The following is a 22,500-nucleotide window of genomic DNA, read 5'->3' on the forward strand; positions in this document are numbered from 1 at the left end:
TACCTACCTACCCACCTACCTACCTTCCCTCTCAAAAAACAAACAATACAATCAAAACAATACCTAAAAAGAGACTGAAATTTCATCTCTCTTGATTATATTCCCTCTCCTCTCACCTCCTCTTTCCTCACACGCTAACATCCTCCTCTTCCCCCTTCCTCCTCTTCTTCCTCCTCCTCCTCCTCCTCCTCCTCCTCCCCCCTCCCAGAAATCTCGTCGAATTTTGAGAGGAAAAAAATCATTAGTGAAACATGCTGCTTTTCCCTTCAAAATATTAAAACTTTTCTACTCTATGAGAATGACGCAGAATGATGAGGGATCCTCAAGCCTTATGAATGATAACATGCACCCAGCTGCAGGCACGGCTGATGGGAAGGGGGTGATGGGTTGATGGGAAGGGGGGAAATGAGGTAGAAGCTGAAGTGGTGATGGTGATGGTGTTGGTGGTGATTGGGTTGGAGTGATAGTGGTGATGGTGGTGATTGGGTTGGGGTGATAGTGATGGTGGTTACGTGAATTTACGTGAAGACGGTTCCAAGGGTCACTGTTAGCCTCCCCTGCCACCCGGTACCTGACCAGGCCTCCAGGTTGCTGAACCAAGTAGATTGTTTGTGCTAGCCGCTCGCAGTCCAACGACCACACCACACACTGATCAGGAACTGACTCAAGAAATTTATTAAAGGAGAGGCGGCGAGAGGAGAGAGGCAGGGAGAGAGAAGCAGCATGGAGAGGCGAGAGACTGGAAGAAGGTAGAGGAGAGAAGCAGGGAGAGTGGAGTGTATGTGAGGGTGCTGAGACAGGAGTAGCTAACCCGTGGAGATAATTAAAGTAGCAGAAGTGATAGAGCCTTGGTCGTTACGATATATGTTCTAACATCTATGTATTTCCGACTCGATTATCATATATATATATATATATATATATATATATATATATATATATATATATATATATATATATATATATATATATATATATATATATATATATATATATATATATATATATATATATATATTATATATATATATAAAATATATATATATATATATATATATATATATATATATATATATATATATATAAAATATATATATATATATATATATATATATATATATATATATATATATATATATAAAATATATATATATATATATATATATATATATATATATATATATATATATATATATATATAAAAATATATATATATATATATATAAATATATATATATATATATATATATATATATATAAAATATATATATATATATATATATATATATATAACCAAAACAACCACTCTGAAAGAGTAGAGAAATTCCAAGTGCTTTCGTGACTACTCACATTATCAAGGAACTATATAGTTCCTTGATAATGTGAGTAGTCACGAAACGCTTGTAATTTCTCTATTCTTTCAGAGTGGTTGTTTTGCATATTTTGAAATCACCTGTTTACTGTGATCTTATTGCATATATATATATATATATATATATATATATATATATATATATATATATATATATATATATATATATATATATATATATATATATATATATATATATATATATATATATATATATATATATATATATATATATATATATATATATATATATATATGTCGTGCCTAATAGGCAGAACTTGCGATTTTGGCTTAAATAGCAAAGCTCATCTTGCCATATAGGACAAGCGAAAATTTGTGTATGTAATAATTTCGCCAAAATCATTCTAAACCTAACGAAAAAAAATATATTTCATTGTGTTTGTTTAGTATTAAATTACTATAAACGTTTTTAAAATATATTTAGTAGGATTAGGCTAAAATAAATTGCGCTTGTTAGAATAAGGTTAGGCAAGTTTTCTAAGATTCTTTTGGTGCAAAATTATAAATTTTTACATTAACATAAATGAAAAAAATATCTTTAAACTTGTAAGAGAAATTTTTAGAAAGGACTTAGTTTTAAATGAGTTCTTGCTAACTGGCCAGTTTTACATATTCGGCATGATATTATATATATATATATATATATATATATATATAATATATATATATATATATATATATATATAATATATATATATATATATATATATATATATATATATATATATATATATATATATATATATATATATATATATATATATATATATATATATATATATATCCGTGGATTAGATTTATTTGTATGTTTGTTAATTAATCTTTAGTCATCTTAGATACAAGGATCTCGTTCTACCACTTCTTTGTTCAAGCATTATATATCAGTATACTCATTCTAACTGTAAGGTTAGATATGTTAATAGTACCCTTAAGAACTTTCAAGCTACCATAATATGTGAACTTTAAATCTGGCTCGAAGGATCTTCACTAAACTAGTTAAACTTCTCTCATCAACCATCAGACTACATTCTGAGATTAAAAATCATATCCCTTGTGCTAATAACTTTGAAATTACAAGAATAGCACAAAATGGGTGTGCTTTAAGAATTATATAGCAGTTATATATTGGACAGGTAAACCTGAACGTATTAATAATCAGTACTCTGATTATTTACGTTACAATAGTAGTGTCTTCCCTGTATAAGTTTTCTCACACTGTTTACCTCGAGAACTTGAGTGTGTACACCAAGATGGTACCTGCCTGCCCTCACCTGAGGTAATTTGCCCTTCTTTATATATTCTTTTAGTCATTATGTTTTTAGATTACTTTACCATTCTTAACTTGTGAGTAAACCTGTTCCTTGGTATTTTTTTCCTGACTCTGAATAAGGTGAATGATCACTGAAATATTGACTTGGTGGTTTTATAAACTGTCTTCAGAAGGGATGAAAATGAATGTTTATTGTTGGTGGGGAGGTGTGTGAGTTGGTTGTCTTCATGATGGTGGCTCTCTCCTTCGTGGCTTTACTTGTACTATGCAGCGTTATGTTTCTGTGTCCCTATCATATCTCCGTCACTACCATGAGTCCGTCACTACCATGAGTCCGTCACTACCATGAGTCTGTCACTACCATGAGTCCGTCACTACCATGTGTCCGTCACTACCATGTGAGAGTTGGTTGTCTGCATGATGGTGGCTCTCTCCTTCGTGGCTTTACTTGTACTATGTAGCGTTATGTTTCTGTGTCCCTATCATATCTCCGTCACTACCATGTGTCCGTCACTACCATGTGTCCGTCACTACCATGAGTCCGTCACTACCATGTGCCCGTCACTACCATGAGTCCGTCACTACCATGTGCCCGTCACTACCATGAGTCCGTCACTACCATGTGTCCGTCACTACCATGAGTCCGTCACTACCATGTGTCCGTCACTACCATGAGTCCGTCACTACCATATGCCCGTCACTACAATGAGTCCGTCACTACCATGTGTCCGTCACTACCATGAGTCCGTCACTACCATGAGTCCGTCACTACCATGTGTCCGTCACTACCATGTGCCAGTCACTACCATGTGTCCGTCACTACCATGAGTCCGTCACTACCATGAGTCCGTCACTACCATGTGTCCGTCACTACCATGAGTCCGTCACTACCATGTGTCCGTCACTACCATGTGCCCGTCACTACCATGAGTCCGTCACTACCATGAGTCCGTCACTACCATGAGTCCGTCACTACCATGAGTCCGTCACTACCATGAGTCCGTCACTACCATGAGTCCGTCACTACCATGTGTCCGTCACTACCATGAGTCCGTCACTACCATGAGTCCGTCACTACCATGAGTCCGTCACTACCATGAGTCCGTCACTACCATGTGTCCGTCACTACCATGAGTCCGTCACTACCATGAGTCCGTCACTACCATGTGCCCGTCACTACCATGTGCCCGTCACTACCATGTGTCCGTCACTACCATGAGTCCGTCACTACCATGAGTCCGTCACTACCATGAGTCCGTCACTACCATGAGTCCGTCACTACCATGTGTCCGTCACTACCATGTGCCCGTCACTACCATGAGTCCGTCACTACCATGAGTCCGTCACTACCATGTGTCCGTCACTACCATGAGTCCGTCACTACCATGAGTCCGTCACTACCATGAGTCCGTCACTACCATGTGTCCGTCACTACCATGAGTCCGTCACTACCATGAGTCCGTCACTACCATGTGTCCGTCACTACCATGTGTCCGTCACTACCATGTGTCCGTCACTACCATGTGCCCGTCACTACCATGTGCCCGTCACTACCATGTGTCCGTCACTACCATGTGTCCGTCACTACCATGTGCCCGTCACTACCATGAGTCCGTCACTACCATGTGTCCGTCACTACCATGAGTCCGTCACTACCATGAGTCCGTCACTACCATGTGCCCGTCACTACCATGAGTCCGTCACTACCATGTGTCCGTCACTACCATGTGTCCGTCACTACCATGTGCCCGTCACTACCATGAGTCCGTCACTACCATGTGTCCGTCACTACCATGAGTCCGTCACTACCATGAGTCCGTCACTACAATGTGTCCGTCACTACCATGTGCCCGTCACTACCATGTGCCCGTCACTACCATGAGTCCGTCACTACCATGAGTCCGTCACTACCATGTGTCCGTCATTACCATGTGCCCGTCACTACCATGTGTCTGTCACTACCATGTGCCCGTCACTACCATGAGTCCGTCACTACCATGAGTCCGTCACTACCATGAGTCCGTCACTACCATGAGTCCGTCACTACCATGAGTCCGTCACTACCATGAGTCCGTCACTACCATGAGTCCGTCACTACCATGAGTCCGTCACTACCATGTGTGTGTATTTGTATGTTAATGAATTATTTTTATATATCACTGGGACCCCTGACCACCTCGTCCCTGCCCCTGACTACTTCATTCCCACCCCGGACCTCTTCGTTCCTTCCTCTGACTTCATTCCCTTTCTCTGACCCCTTTATTCAAACCTCTGACTCCCATCATTCCGGCTCCTGGCCTCGTCATCCCTTCCCGTTATCCCTTCATTCCTAGTTATGACCCCTTCATTCCTACCCTTCATCCACACCCTAACACGCACCTTCACCTCTGACATACCCCTACCCTCGACCCTCCACTCCTTCCCTACAAGTTACTTCTCCCCAGCTCTCCCTTCTCCTACTCACCTCTCATCCCTCTCCCTCCACCATTCACCCCTTCCATTCAGAAGGTGTATATAAAAGTCAACCAAGAAGATAATGGTCTGCAAATATATGTCATTGCTAATGACTTCCATCATAATATTTACACTAGAGACAGCTTGTAAAACACTCAGTCTTTACTTTATACTTAACAAGCGACCATCAAAATTCATGTTTAATTTAACTCCATTTTCTCTTCCAGTTTAATAAATAAAATTATCCACTTAATTGTTTATATAATTATGTTTATTTAGCAGCATTTAATTAAAAAACTGACAGGGCTCGAATCAGGGAAAACGCAAAGAGGTCACACAGAGCCTGGGGAATGGCAGACAATCCATTTGATCCAAGGAAGGGGAAAGGTAGCTCCAATTCCTCCACCTCAACAGCTCGTGTCAGATATTAAAGTGGTTACAAAGAGTGCTTATTAAATGAGACAGAGTTAATGTGATTGCGATGCGTGGAAAGCCTTGGTTGTATTGCCTCGTATAGCATATCTATGATAACTTCAGCTCGTAAACTGTGCGACATTCTAATTGGATATCGCAATGTAACATTATGTATTAGCTCCTGCTGCTCCGATTTTCTTGAATATTGTAAGCTAAACTGTTGATAATACAGTTGGAGTAGGAAATATAATTTCTCTAATATATATATATATATATATATATATATATATATATATATATATATATATATATATATATATATATATATATATACCTTTCAAAAGGTACCACCTCTAGAACTGGACTGGGGACCCTCATTCTCAGAGCAGAGGATAAACGTACTTCAGGGAAAACTCAAGGTTCTCCTAGGAACTGTTTGAATATATTCTTCTCCTACCATGGAGAAGAGATAAATCTGATAATATATACATGGAAAATGCTTATATGCCTGATCCCTAAACTGCAGACTGCTATGGCAAGCTACAGGAGTGAAAGATATGGGAGAAAATGACATATACCCAGTGAGTAGAGTGGAGTCATGGGTTCAATTCGAGAACTGTTTGTTCTCGAATTTCTGATACCAACAGGTATCAGAAATATTGCTGGTATGAAAATAGGAGTTTTGAAGATTAAGCTGAAAATGCTGGATCAGCCGGGTTGTGATGGGTATGTGGACCTACGGCCTACCATCACAAACAGCCTGGTTGACCAGGCAGAAGACTGGGAAATACAACACACAGCAGTTCTACAAGAATACTGCTTAGCGCACTGACTTGCTAGTTTACTATTGAATTGCCATGGGGTGGAATCCTACCTGTACCATGAGTTAGAACTGAATGTCTTTTAAATGAGATTCAGCAAATTCTGGAACACTGAAATACAATGCTGACTGAGGACTGGAATGTCATCAGAGTTTTCAACAAATCGCGTCTTCCACTCTGAATACGATGCCGACCAGAAATATGTTACCATTGGCTGTGAAAACCTTTATTTGTACCACTTTTCACACATCACTGGACTTTTTTAAGTATTAAAAAAAGATCAACGCTGAGTGAAACGTTGAATAAATGAAGACTCAGAGTTGTCGCGATCAATAGCAATTTGTCTAATAGCTATTTGTAATCATTAAGCCTACTGAGAGGTATAGTTATACTGACAGTATGTTGATACTAACACATATACACAGTTCAGAACATTTATTTTGAGGATATGTTTCGCTACAAGTGGCTTTTTTACATTTGGTGAAACGTTTCCTCAATAAAAGTCTTCAACTATGCATTCATCTCTCTTTGTCAACATTGATTCTATTATTTCAGGCCTTACAAGTTTGAGTCACTAACGAATTTTTACACTTTTTGAGTTCTTTTGTCTTGTTAGTGAAGATTTGCTTTCAAAGTTGAATTATTAAATTAACAGAGCAGCAACGAAATCTTAAAATAACTCAGTGAAGAGGTCATAAACTTTAAAGTGAAATAAGAAGAGAGAAATTATTTAAGGAAATACTTGAATTCTCAGTTGTTTTCCAAATATCAATTTTTTTTATTAATGTCAGTTTACCAACAACTGTGGCTTCAGGTAAATGAAGTTTTACTGACTCACGAAATCGTAACACGATTGCAAACAAACCATACCATGGGCGGGGTTAAAACCCGCGATCAGAGTCTCAAAACTCCAGACCGACGCGTTAGCCACTGGAGATTCGTCTGTAAAAACTTGCATTTGTGGTCACAGTGGTGCCTATGCTAACATACCTAGTTGGATGAATCTTGAAGATTGAGACACTTATGCAGCATATGGGAATCTTTATTCAGGAAACGTTTCGCCACACAGTGGCTTCATCAGTCCAATACAAAGAGGAAGGCGTAAGGAGAGGAGGAGAATGAGGTAATCAGTCCCTCAACCTGGAGTCGATGTGTTCAGTCCATCAATCTTGTAGAATGTACAGCATAGGGCCGTAGACGTGGCTTATATACTGTAGTGAGGTGACGTGAAGCAGGTGGAGGCGGGGTCATAGTGGTACCATCCACTAGTCGAAGTAGGTCTTCGTCCAAAGGTTGAACAAGTGTTGAAGAATTCTTTGTAACACTTGTTCAACCTTTGGACGAAGACCTACTTCGACTAGTGGATGGTACCACTATGACCCCGCCTCCACCTGCTTCACGTCACCTCACTACAGTATATAAGCCACGTCTACGGCCCTATGCTGTACATTCTACAAGATTGATGGACTGAACACATCGACTCCAGGTTGAGGGACTGATTACCTCATTCTCTTCCTCTCCTTACGCCTTCCTCTTTGTATTGGACTGATGAAGCCACTGTGTGGCGAAACGTTTCCTGAATAAAGATTCCCATATGCTGCATAAGTGTCTCAATCTTCAACATGTCGGTTTTTCAAACCATTCATCACAATGGATGAATCTTATTGAAGCTAGCTGGTCCAGTGGCTAGCGCGACGGTCTGGAGTTTTGAGACTCTGATCGCGGGTTCTATCCCCGCCCGTGGTATGGTTTAAATGAACTTTTAATTTGATATCCCCTACGACTGCTTCACCTTACCTGTCTACAGTGTATAAGACACTTCTACGTGCATATGTTGTATTCTTTTCAAGATTGGTGGACTGATTACATCGACTCCAGGCTGAGGGACTGATTACCTCAAACTACTACTCATCTTAGCCATTCTTCTTTGTATAGGACTGATGAAACCACTGTGTAGCGAAACGTTTACTCAGTAAAGATACCCAAGAGCTAATTCATTAACTTGTCGGTCCTCTGAACCGACAAGTTATTACTTGGACTACGGTTCATATATATCCCTGTCCATTCTTTTATTTTTCTATTTATTCCACCTCCACTGTGTCACAAGAATGTTTGAATGCAATTTGCTCAACGTGCAACTGCAACACTGTACAAAACCTATATGTTACTAATATTTACAGCGCCTTCAGAGAAGTAGGCAAGAAAGTTTTTTATCATTTATTATAAAATTAAAATTATGTCTCACTTTCAATGATGCCTTTTGTTTTTGTCTTTTTTCATGGTTAGGGCGCCTCGAGAAACGAAAATGGCCCAGTCCTTGCTGGATCTTTGAGAGGGCTTGAGTGATACACACACACACACACACACACACACACACATACACCTAGAAGCAATCAGCGAAGAGGCGGGGCCAGGAGCTGTGAATCGACCCCTGCAACCACAAATAGGTGAGTACAAATAGGTGAGTACACACACACACACACACCTTCCACTCGCCCTCCCCCCATTTCACCCCCCCCCCTCACTTCTTAGCCATTGTCTCTAAGACCTCTCGTAAGAATATGTCCTAGACTTAAAAATTTCATTATCTTCCTGATCGTGTTCTCGCTGCAATATAGTTTCTGCTTATTTGGCTCCTCGCCCAGTGAGAGCTATTACTGTCTCTGCAATATTATCCTCCAGCACTGAGAAAATATTCAGTGTATTCCACTCACGTTTTTCGAAAAGGAGTTTGAATTTCGGACGTAATGATCTTGTTAAGTCTTTTTTTAAGTTAATCTGTTTGCTCGTCAGACGTTGCTGAAGGTCGTTATCCATGGAAGATATTGTTCTTGTTGAAGTTCAAACAATTTGCTTGACAAATTGTTCTTCCCTTTGCATGTCTTTTTTTTTTCTTTTTTTTTTTTTTTTACCATCCAGTGAGTTATTTGGTTATTACATACCTGTGTTATGAAAGACAAAATTCAGTGTATCGTAACTGGAACAATTTGTAACTATATGCGTATGAGATGGCATTATTTTACACGGGAGCGGAGAAAAAAATGCCTATTTTTTTTTTTTAGAGTATTTTGAATTCCATATTAGCACTCTATGGAGGATAATACGTTGTGTGATGATACCTAGTTGTATATTTATTAGTTATACAGTGGGGGCGAAAGCTAACTATGGTTCCCTCTCATATTCCATTATGCAGGATGAGGCTCGTACTAGAGGTTGAAATCTGCCATAGTGAGCGGAGACACTACAGTAGGGTAATAGAGGTTAAGACCTTGGGTAGGTTTATGAAGAAATTGGACAAATATACGAGTGGTAGGGGCTGGGTGTGACTATTGCCTGGGGGTACGGAAGCATATATACGCGTAGCTTTGGGAAAAGGTTGGATAAATACATGGGTGGTTATGATAATGACCTGCCATGCATGGGCCAGTAGGCCTGCTGCAGTGTTCCTCCATTTTTATGTTCTTATAAGGATATCATCAAGTATTCCGTTAAGGGTTCATCAGCTACAGCAGAGTCAAGGTGATGGTAACTCCATCTGTGATGGAACGAAAACTAACATGTGCTTAAGTCGTTTTCTAGATAAGTAAATAAATCAGTTAACCCATTTTAAACACTAATTATCACTGGATTATCAAAGAATGTCCCTTGATAAAAACTTTCTTTTTGCGCCTTGAAAATACTTATTTTTTCGCCCAGATTTGTTTTCATAGTCCAGGAGAGGCTGGTTCTTCCCCAGACCCCCGCCTCATAGGCCTCGGTTCATAACTAAACCACAGACCTGAGGCGACATCACATAACATTTTGTTTAGAACACATGTTGTTTGACTCTTTCCTAACCTAACTCGCTGGGTCAAGAAAGACCGAAAAGTCGTCCAGTTTTATCTTCAATATTTGGTCTGTGTTTGTGTGTTTTCTCTTACTTTATTTTGCTGTGCTATAACTTGCATACTGGAATGGTGCTTCTATCATTTACTCACTCACTCACTCACACACACACACACACACACACACTTACTTCACAGCCTTAGAGTTGGCAGGTGGGGGAACAGTCTGGAGAGTGAAGTAGTGGAGGCATGACGCATACATCGTATGCGTCATCGTACCTCTGTTTAAAGCAGCTTTAAACAGAGGTACGATAAGGCTCTTGAACAGGCAGAGAGTGGAGCTATTAGCAGCTAGCAAAGTTTCTGAGCCAGGAGCTGTGAATTGACCCCTGCAACCACAGATAGGTAAGTACACTCACACACACAATGCCGTCATCCCACGTCTAATGGGTTTCTTTCCCGCACCTGGCTTTTTTCCCTCACGCTCTACATTTTTTTCCGTAACATCTTAAGTTTCAGGTCTTCCTAACGCCAAATGCTCTTCGTCATGTCCAACGTTTCTTCTCCATATAAGTTAACAAATTCCACAATTCTACCGATTTTTGTCGTTAAATAACGTGTCTTTCTCAGAGGTCACTCCGGTTTTCCCACAGTTTTAAGGCTTTCTCCATATGGCTCAGACTTTCACTCTAACAGCCTGGGTTTTCTTTTCTATTTATCGGCGTCTCTTTACCTCGTCTCGCGAATACCGCCCCACGTTTCAGGGATTCTCCCCTCTTAATGATTCTCTCTCTCTCTTTCACACATCCCAGGCTTTCTTGATAATTTTCCTGGGTTTCTCACTCAAATCCTCGGCTTTCTATCCAACTTCCCAGGCTTTCTCCTCTTCCTCTCTTTATTTTCTCTCACATTGGCTTTCTCATCCACTTCTCAGGCTCTCTCACCTTCCTCTTCCCCCTCACTGCTCGCCCATTTTTTCCCCACGTTTCAAGGTTTTCTTTCCCACTTCTCACTCTTTCCCACTTTTCCCATTCAGTTAGTTCCTCCGTCAACACAAGAGGAGAAACTCGCTCACAATCTCCATTTAGAAAGTCAGTCGCGAATTTTTCTCTCCTCAGCGACAAGTGACGGAAGTCGTTTGTGCAGGAGACACAAGACCCGAAGACACTATAGTTTTTGTCGTGGGAAGCGCTAAATAAGTATGCATTATACGGCTCCAGGGGCTTAGGAGTGCTAATCAGGAGCGATCCCAGGCCATAGGAGAAGGGCTTCAGTTCCATGGATAAAGAGGCCTTTGGTAGTAACAAGACACGTTCCTTGAAGGGACCCCGGGGGATGCACAAGTGGTAGTGGCACTGTGTGTGTGGGAGATAAGAATGGCTTGGGACACGGGATGCTGATTTGTTAATCTCTCTCTCTCTCTCCCTCTGGATGTATTACTGGACTTGAGTCCTGGAGGACTCATCCCTCTCTTTCAGGAGGGGTGAGGGGGTGAGGATGCTGCCATCGAAAGGTAATTCGATTGTGTTGTCAGCGCGCTTTTGGAAAGATGGTAAATGAGTGAATATTGCTGACCGTGTCTTCTATTTTGGGTCACACCGCTTTGGCGGAGACGACCGTTGAGTTAATGTGTGTGTGTGTGTGTATATATATATATATATATATATATATATATATATATATATATATATATATATATATATATATATATATATATATATATATATATATATATATATTAGTGCCAAATAGGTAAAATTGGTCAATTAGCAAGAACTCATTTAAAATTAAGTCCTTTCTAAAATATTCTCTTTACGTTTATTTGGACCAAAAGAACCTTAGAAAACTTACCTAACTTCATAACAAGCGCAATTTAATTTAGCCTAATCCAACTAAATGTATTTTAGATAAGTTTACAATAATTTGATAATAAAAAACAAGAAATATATTTTTTTCGTTAGATTCAGAATATGTTGTTGCAGTTTATTTTAATTTAATTGCTTCTTCTAATTGCTTATATCGAGTGTTTCAACCTTCCTAAATAAAGCTCGTGTTCAAGGGTGTCAAACCTCGAAAATGAGGCTTCTATTCAAGCACGTGAAGCTTCACTCTATCTTCTGTTTTTGGTTGGTATTCCTGGGATTGAAAGGCAGACAAATGCGGCAGGGTTTGTACCCCTGTCACTGCCCTCCAAACTATAAAGTCTCTAACAGATTGCAGACAAAATCTTTACGCTTTATTCTTGTCTCGCACTCGCGCGCGCGCGCGAGCACACACACACACACACACACACACACACACACACACACACACACACACACACACACACACACACACACACACTAGCGTGATCCTAAGTGACTGGCATGAGGAATTTCATCATGTATATCCTTGACCCAGAATCTGAGTGTGATCTCTCTAGGTATGTTGAATATTATACCTGAGTAACTTCCCGGGTACTTACACCATACAGGCACGCACACGCACACACACACACACACACACACACACACACACACACACACACACACACACACACACACAGTTACAACAAAAGTGACATTGTACAAATCTTGAAAACAGCGAGACAGAACGCCTTACTACAGACGTATCTTCCTGACATGCCCCGTGATGGAGAAGATAATAATAGCAAGATTACTGGTGAATCTGAGGGGACAGGGACCTAGTCACGAGCCCCTGACTCGATGTAGAGTCGGAGAACCCTGTCTCACGAATCTAATAGAGTTCCGTGAAAATCTGTCTGACAGGACAGGATATGAAGGGGTGGCCAGACGGCACATAACTAACCTGTCAAAAGGCTTTCACCAACCCATCGCTGGAAACTGATCCACATTTTGGAGATTTTAAGACGTTCCCGAAAGGCAAAAGCCAAATGATCACCGTGAAGATAATAGGATAGATAATAAGATAGATAAAAGGATAGATAATGGGATAGATAATGGGAGTTTCCAGGTCCATATCGAAGCGATGTGCTGAGAAACAACAACTGTAGTCCAGTTGCCTCTTATTCTCGTGTTTACTTCACATAAAATAACTTTTCTCATGAAAAACAGAAAACTCTTAACGTGTTTTTAATGATTTTCAGGAAAGTTATCAGTAGTTATAAAACATCACGAAATATAATTTAAAATTATTTAAATACAGATTATTATGTTATAAATAATTAACTAGAGATTAACTGATGATTTTTTTTATTAGTGACCATGACGGAAACTTTATATATTTAGATAAAAACAACAGAAACAGTATTTGTGTCAAACCGTAACAATAATTAACTTAATTAGTTTGGTGAGTTGCTATTATTTGTTTTGAATTATCAGTTAACTGTACATATCATTATATCATTATTTAACAAGCATAGCTGTTCTTAAATTATTAGTCATTTCTTATTCTTGTTCTTTCTGAAAAATTTATCTTACAACACAAATCACATAAAAACAAAAGCAATGGCTATTTGTTACTATTGTTGTGGCGCACTTTCCATGCTCAACACAAGGCATCAGGAACACCAGGTATCAGAAACACTAGGTATTCCAAACACCAGATATCAGCTTCCCAACAAGGCCCAAGAGCTTGTGTCATCACGCTTCAATACTGGAGTAAGCTCCCATGAAGCAACTGGTCTTCTTACTTCTGGTATCGTTCAGTTCACAAAGTTAAATCTTGGCTGAGGAAGTTTGCCTGCAGTTGCTGGTGTATTGTCAGGAAGTCGTGACGAGGATGAAGCAGCTGAAGCTATGAGATTACCAGACCAACTTTGACCTTTTGAGTTAGTTCTTCTACTGATATTACTGAAGATATCCAATGCTTCATTATTATTATAATTATTATTGTTGTTATTGACAGTATTGCTATTATTTTTGTTATTTTATATTACTTCATATTACTATATCGCAGTATTTGAGGTTTTTCTAGCAATTTGTAAGAAATTAAAAGTAATTTCACTAAATTTAAAAATAATTGTTAGTAAGCATTAATTTAGACTAGAAATGCCTGATTGTCTGAGGCTCTGAGAAGCGCCTCCGAGTTCCTCTTCTTGCGAAGGCAATTTATAGACTTGATGTTGACACAAGAGATATCTTGTTACATGTTATCATCTGTTTGTTACGCCAGCGTGTTCCCAGGGAATTGATATGGATGAAATTTTCTTGCTCTCTGAAAAGACCATTGCCTGGAAACTCATTTCTGATAAAAACTGGAAAGTCAGCTACATTTTTTAGCTGTAAAAGCTTGTTCCCAAAATTAAGAAATTTTTTTAGGCATAATTCAGAATTCAGAAGGATCGTCAAATAGAAGGAAAGGAACGGGAAAGATTTGAAAATAATTACGTCAGGTAACCTTTCCTTCAAAGAACACAATAAGATCCAGGTCACGGCAGCAAGGAGGATGACGGGGTGGATAATAAGAACTTTTAGAACAAGGGAACTAATGCCAATGTTTTTAATTTTTGCGAGAACTTAATGAGGATGCCAGCATTGTTATATCCACGGGAAACGCTAAAACCATAGGTGTTATAGAACCTTTAACGAATGAGAGGTAATCAGGCTTTATCTGAAGAAAGGGTTTTTAATTCCAGTTGATTTATAGAAGAACTTTTACCAGTGTCTGCACCTCCCGTTAAACGGAATTTTCTTATGGTAGCCAAAAGACACTAAGGAAAAGGAATTGATTTTGATGTTTGGATTCATTTCTTCACCAACACGAGGTCTGTCAAGTCTGTGTTGAAGAAGAGACGAATGTTGCAAAGCAAAGTGTTATTTGGAGAAAGTTTCACTCGGTGTAGAGACTTATCAAGTCATAACTTGATGAAGCTCTACTCAGAACAATATGTCACAATAATGACTCACGAAATCGTAATGACACGATTGCAAACAAACCATACCACGGGTGGGATTTGAACCGCGGGTTCAAATCCCACCCGTGGTATGGTTTATGTCACAATAATAGCTGGCTCCACACATGTGGCTTTACTTTTGTACTGTTGACAATGCGATAATTTTATTCAACATGATTTCAACACTATAGTAATTGTTTCTCTGGATTTAATTAGTAAAAGTTTTTTTTTATATCCAAATTATTATTAATGTGATGCTACGTCTAACTACCTTGTCTATCCTAGTGTCAGTCACCACCATATAATTCACTATCACCACAATCATGGCTTCACCAACACTAACATCACAAAGGCCCACGACTCACAACCTAGTATAATTCCTAATGGTTATGATTATAATCATAATCAGTAGATATAATTCCTAATGGGATTATGATCATAACCGAGGCCTTCCGCTGGCGGTAAGCCAGCAGAAGGCCTCGGTCAGATGACCAAAAGTTCCAGCTGTGGGTCATCACCCACATCAGGAAACAGCACAGCCACCTACTACCAGTCACTGCCATGACTACCTGTACTAACGGTACACTCCCACAACAGAAACTACTTACATCATAAGCCCAATAAACACCATGATAACAGTCAATATCAGCGCCACAACCACCACCACCACCACCACCACAGTCATGATGAAGGCCTGAGCCACGTCTGATGAGCGTCGGTCAGGCGGTATAATGAGATTAGTCTGTCCAGTGATACGACAAGTTCCATACATTTTTATTTCCACATCTGGTTGCCTGAAGGAATGATTTCTGGAGCTGCGTCGAGGTTCCAGGAAGCTCCTTGCTGCTCTAAGGACGACGACAGCAACAAAGAAAAGGGCGACAAAGACAACAACAGCAGTAAGAACGACAAGGACAATAACGACAACGAAGTCGAATAATCATGTAGAGCTTACCAAGTAGCTCCCCCACCACCACTGTAAACAGAGTACTCACCTATTTGTGGTTGCAGGGGTCGATTCGCAGGTCCTACTTGCTTACATGGCTGTGAAATTGAAGGATACGATATAGGGGCTGAATTGTAGCTCCTGGATCCTCCTATCCTCTAGTAAACTGCTGCAGTTGGTGTTCGGCTTCCTGAAATGTATAAATACATTTAAGGAGGCTAACCTACAGTACTTTTATCAACATTTTCATAATACTGCCTATAATTATTAATGATAATAATAATACTTTTATAATATTTTATTTTTTTCCTTCTTATTAGTATTAATATATTAATATTAAAATATTATTATTATTGTTGAAACGTTAAATCATCCGAGGGTTATACAACGCCTTAAAATTGGTAGTTTCATCGACACCATGCCCAGCCCTTCTAGGGCAGGGTAGGTGCCTGAGCCCGAGCCTTTAGCTCATAAGACTGTCATTCCCATTTGCCCCCTTGGGGCGGGGATGGCAGACCAGAGAGGCCTAGCTTGTGGCTAGGCCTGGGGACAGTTGGTCCCAAAGATGAGGAGGTACTTGTGCCTCCTCCCATGGGAGACTTAGGTCTCAGACACTCCCTAAAGAGGGAGCCAAGGCCGGGCCACCACTTGGAAAAGGCCCGGGCCGGGAGAATACCGGCTAATCTTTAATAATAAAATAATTGGTAGTTACGGGAGGGAGCAATTAGATTTAACCCAATTGAAAGAAGAGGGATAGCTCTATTTCCTCGGATCAAGAACTCCTCAGCAGCATCAAGGCAACGCCTTTGAAAGGACTAACACCTTAAAACAAACATATATTAAAACGCAATATCTTACTCTAGTTGTGTGGGAATAATATTAATATTTTTGTCAGAGCTAACATGCATAACTTTGACATATATTATTTTTTGCCTCATATTTGTGTGACATTTTTTCCCATGAAAGTATAACATTTAACACCCGACAATTTATTCTCTACATCTGTTCACACTACACTAGAAAAAATGAATACAAATCGTGTAATAAAATGTATTTGCAAGATATGGTTTACGTGCCTGTTGTGAAACTTATCTCTTTCTTTATCTGTTTCTCTCTTTCTCTCTTCTTCTGATTTTTCTATCCTTCATTCACATTTACATAATGCACAATGGTTCTTAATCTAGGTCGACATAGATCTCAGCAGGTAGTCCCAGTGTGGACTTAAAAATCGTCTGATGCCTGTCTCTTCCACGTACTCCCTTGTACTCTCTCTCTCTCTCTCTCTCTCTCTCTCTCTATATATATATATATATATATATATATATATATATATATATATATATATATATATATATATATATATATATATATATATATCACAGTAAAACAAGTTGCAGTAAAACCTATTAAAGAACATGAATCTCGTTTCCTTCTCTTCGTTGCAGCTGGCTACAAGGCTTTCGTGCCGTAGTTTATGGTGCACAAATTAAATTCGTAGGAGTACGTTCAGCAAAGGTCTCTCGCCCTTATAATGAAGAATGACATAGGTGCAGACAACGTTACACTCTGATTAAGTTTATTAAGACTGAGCAACTGGACACTTCGAATTAAACCTTCACGTCTACCATAGTTTAATCTTTGTACTGGACTGATAAAGTGATTGGTTAGGTAAACGACTCCACCATAAAGATACCAATTACGATTATCACGACCACTACAACTATCAAATATGACAACCATTACAACTATCGTAACTATTATAACCATTACAACTATCACAAATATTGCAACTATCACAACTACAACCTATCATCACTGCCACAACACCATCACAACTTACCATCACTACCACAACACCACTACAACCTACCATCACTACCACATCTGCCATCACTACCACAACACTACAACCTAACATCACTACCACATCTACCATCACTACCACAACATAGCCAAAACAACCTACCATCACTGGCACAACACCATTACAACCTTCCATCTCTACCACAACACTACCATCTCTACCACAACACTACCATTACAACCTCCTATCACTACCACAACACTATAACGTTCCATCACTACCACAGCACTACCATTACAACCTATCACTACCACAACACTACCATTACAACCATCACTACCACAACACCACCACTACAACCTACCATCACTACCACAACACCACCACTACAACCTGCCATCACTACCACAACACCACCACTACAAGCTACCATCACTACCACACCACAACTACAAGCTACCATCACTACCACAACACCACCATTACAACCTACCATCACCATATGCCTCCCATCACTGCCACAGCACCACCACTGACCTGCCATCACTGCCACAGCCCACACTGACCTGCCATCACTGCCACACCACCACTGCAGCCTGCCATCACTGCCGCACACCACTGACCTGCCATCACTGCCACAGCACCACCGCTAAAGCCTGCCATCACTGCCAGACACCGCCCATGACCTGCCGTCACTGCCACAGCACCACTTGACCTCCATCCTGCCACAACGCCCCTCGCCTGCCATCACTGCCACACACCGCCACTAGCCTGCCATCCTGCCTGACGCCGCCTGACCTACCATCCTGCCACAGCAACCACTCGACCTGCCATCGTTGCCACACAGCCACTGCAGCCTGCCATCACTGCCACAGCCCACTGACCTGCCATCACTGCCACAGCACCCCACTATACCTCCATCCTGCCACACCACCACTTAGCCTGCCATCACTGCCAACACCACCTGACCTACCATCACTACCACAACACCACCACTATACCTCACTGCCACACCACCACTCTGACCTCCATCCTGCACCCTGCACCTGCCATCTGCCACCACCACCATAACCTGCCATCACTCACACACCACCACTCAGCCTGCCATCACTGCCACATCACCGGTGCACCTCCACTGCCACAGCACCACTCCTGACCTACCATCACTACCGACGCCACCACTGTACCTGCCATCACTGCCCACACCACCACTGACCTGCCATCACTGCCACACACCGCCACCTGACCTGCCATCACTGCCACAGCACCCTGCTGCACCTGCCATCACTGCCACAGCCCACCACTATGACCTCCACCACTGCCAGCACCGCCGCAGACTGCCGTCGCTGCCACCGCCGCTGCAGCCTGCCATCACTGCCACAGCACCACTGCTACTGACCTGCCATCACTGCCCAGCACCGCCACTTGACCTGCCACCTGCCACCAGCACCGCCACTCAGCTACCATCACTGCCACACCACTGCGCCTACCATCACTGCCGCAACCCCACCACTGAACCTGCCATCACTGCCACGCCACCCCCTGAGCCTGCCATCACTGCCACGACGCACCAGACCTGCCATCACTGCCACAGCACCACCACTGTCAGCCTGCCATCACTCCAGCACCGCCATTGACCTGCCATCACTGCCAGCACCCGGTGCAGCCTGCCATCACTGCCACAGCAACCTACGCCTGCCATCACTGCCAGCACCCCAGTCACGTCCATCCCCACAACACCAGCAGACCTGCCATCACTGCCACACCCACCACTGCGACCTGCCATCCTGCCACGCACCACCTGACCTGCCATCACTGCCACAACACCACCACTGACCTGCCATCACTATCCGGCACTCCCGACCTGCCATCACCAGCACCCCACTAAGACCTGCCATCACTAGCCACAACACCACTGCTGACCTACCATCCTGCCACAGCACCACCTGACCTGCCATCACTGCCACAGCACCACCACTGCACCTGCCATCACTATCCACGCACTCACTTGACCTGCCATCACTGCCACAGCACCACCACTAAGCCTGCCATCTGCCACAGCACCACCGCCTATCATCACTGCCATAACACCACCACTACCTGCCATCACTGCCACACCTCTGACCTCCATCACTACCACAGCCTGCCACTGCACCTGCCATCAGTGCCACCACCACCACTGCAGCCTGCCATCACTGCCCAGCACCACCCCCTCGACCTGCCATCACTGCCACACACCACCACTGCGACCTGCCATCACTGCCACAGCACCACCACTGACCTGCCATCACTGCCACAACACCACCACTCGCCTGCCATCAGTGCCCAACACCACCACTGACCTGCCATCACTCCACAAGCACCCACTCTGACCTGCCATCACTGCACCACCACCACTGCAGCCTAACATCCTGCCACAACACCACTGCAGACCTGCCATCACTGCCACAGCACCACTGACCTGCCATCACTGCCAACCCACCCTGACCTGCCATCAACCTACCATCACTACCACAACACCACCACTACAACCTACCATCACTACCACAACACCACCACTACAACCTACCATCACTACCACAACACCACCACTACAACCTACCATCACTACCACAACACCACTACAACCTACCATCACTACCACAACACCACCACTACAACCTACCATCACTACCACAACACCACCACTACAACCTACCATCACTACCACAACACCACCACTACAACCTACCATCACTACCACAACACCACCACTACAACCTACCATCACTACCACAACACCACCACTACAACCTACCATCACTACCACAACACCACCACTACAACCTACCATCACTACCACAACACCACCACTACAACCTACCATCACTACCACAACACCACCACTACAACCTACCATCACTACCACACCACCACCACTACAACCTACCATCACTACCACAACACCACCACTACAACCTACCATCACTACCACAACACCACCACTACAACCTACCATCACTACCACAACACCACCACTACAACCTACCTTACCTGTTGGTTTTAAATACAATTAATGTAATATTGCCAACATTTCTTATATCCCTCTTCCGATAATTTTTATTATATTTTTACCCGTTACTTTGTGCTTATCTTATCCCCCATCGGTCCCCATTCATTACCTCCGGAAATTCCTTTCCTTCCATCCTTTCCCATCGTCTCTTCCCCATCCGTTTATTCCCTTTCGCTCCTCTCTTTCTACATTCCCTCTTACGCTTCCGTGCGTCCCCTCTTCTCCTCCTCCTCTTCCCCTCAGACACCCCAGGGAGCGTGACCCAAGTTAGTTGAGGAGATCAACTTCTGCTTTTCTGGAAAAATTTATGAATTCGCTTCTTGGTTTGAGTTTTGAAAGACGAAAATCTTCCTGTGTAAAGTACAGGTGGGCGCGGCCGGATTTTATTTATTCGTGAACACACACACACACACACACACACACACACACACACACACACACACACACACAGTACTCATAGCCTAAGCTATGACACGATGCAAAATATGCAAGGGCATAAATAACCTATACTAGGATAAAGAATTCAAACTATTGGCTACATATGGAAATCACTTTTCCGACTTCGTCACAGACATACCAGAGAAAACTTTTTCGTAGCGACAGAAGCAATGCAGTGGAATGAACTGGATAGTTACACAACAAAACTGGAACGTAACACAGCAGAACTGGATAGTAGCACAGCAAAAGTGGATACCACAGCAAAAGTGGATACCACAGCAAAAGTGGATACCACAGCAAAAGTGCATACCACAGCAAAAGTGGATACCACAGCAAAAGTGGATACCACAGCAAATATGGATACCACAGCAATAGTGAATACCACAGCAAAAGTGGATACCACAGCAAAAGCGGACTCCATGCAGGGTTTCAGACATCAGTGTTCTGGTTATAAGATCGTCAATCAGCGCAGTTCTCGTAAATCTTAACAAAGTCAATAGAAGAGCTGCAGTACAGCACAGGATTCCATGATGATGATGATAATAATAATAATAATAATAATAATAATAATAATAATAATAATAAACTTCATTTTTTAATAATAATAAATCTCCATTTTTTAATAATATTAATAATAATAATAATAAATCTCCATTTTTTAATAATAGTAATAATAATAATAATAAATCTCCATTTTGAAATATAACTCACCACATTAAAATATTCTATGATAATATACAGCAGAAATTATACATAAAAAGCAGCAGATCTCAACACATAATTCTGCCCAGACTAGAACTTTAAAATAAAATTTTGGTCAGATTTTTCAAAAGTTAAATCTGTTGATTTTTGCTACAGCAAAGTCATCTGCCAAGTTTAATTAAAACTGGTCAATCAGTTTTTGATATATTTTTGACACCCGCAACTCTCACTCAGATATATGTATGTGTATTATGCGGGTGTGTGTGTGTGTGTGTGTGTGTGTGTGTGTGTGTGTGTGTGTGTGTTTGTGGGAGTAGAGTCACAGTTTCTGACCTCACATCTTGAACACACACACAGACATACACAAACACACAGCATAGAATAACACGGGAATAACTAGGGAAAACATGTGTTCATACATATTATAGCAAGCGTGTATTAATGCGTGCATATTCTACCATGTTGCGAGAAATAGGAACAGTATTGCTAGACTTACTCTCATTTCTCAGACACATTGTGGAACACAA

General features: G+C 41.4%; 2 long non-coding RNA genes across 3 annotated transcripts in view; one reads left to right on the forward strand and one right to left on the reverse strand.

Moving 5' to 3' along the window:
- LOC138854983 (uncharacterized) overlaps positions 1 to 22,500 on the reverse strand; it is a 174,819-nt gene that overhangs the window by 85,313 nt on the left and 67,006 nt on the right. The window contains exon 2 of the long non-coding RNA XR_011394158.1: positions 16,027 to 16,167. This is a non-coding gene — a long non-coding RNA (uncharacterized lncRNA). The remainder of the gene's footprint in view (positions 1 to 16,026; positions 16,168 to 22,500) is intronic.
- LOC128701980 (uncharacterized) overlaps positions 1 to 22,500 on the forward strand; it is a 181,934-nt gene that overhangs the window by 11,952 nt on the left and 147,482 nt on the right. The gene's annotated exons all lie outside the window — the stretch shown is intronic.

This window comes from Cherax quadricarinatus, chromosome 77, assembly GCF_038502225.1.
Source record: "Cherax quadricarinatus isolate ZL_2023a chromosome 77, ASM3850222v1, whole genome shotgun sequence".
Lineage (NCBI taxonomy): Eukaryota > Metazoa > Arthropoda > Malacostraca > Decapoda > Parastacidae > Cherax > Cherax quadricarinatus.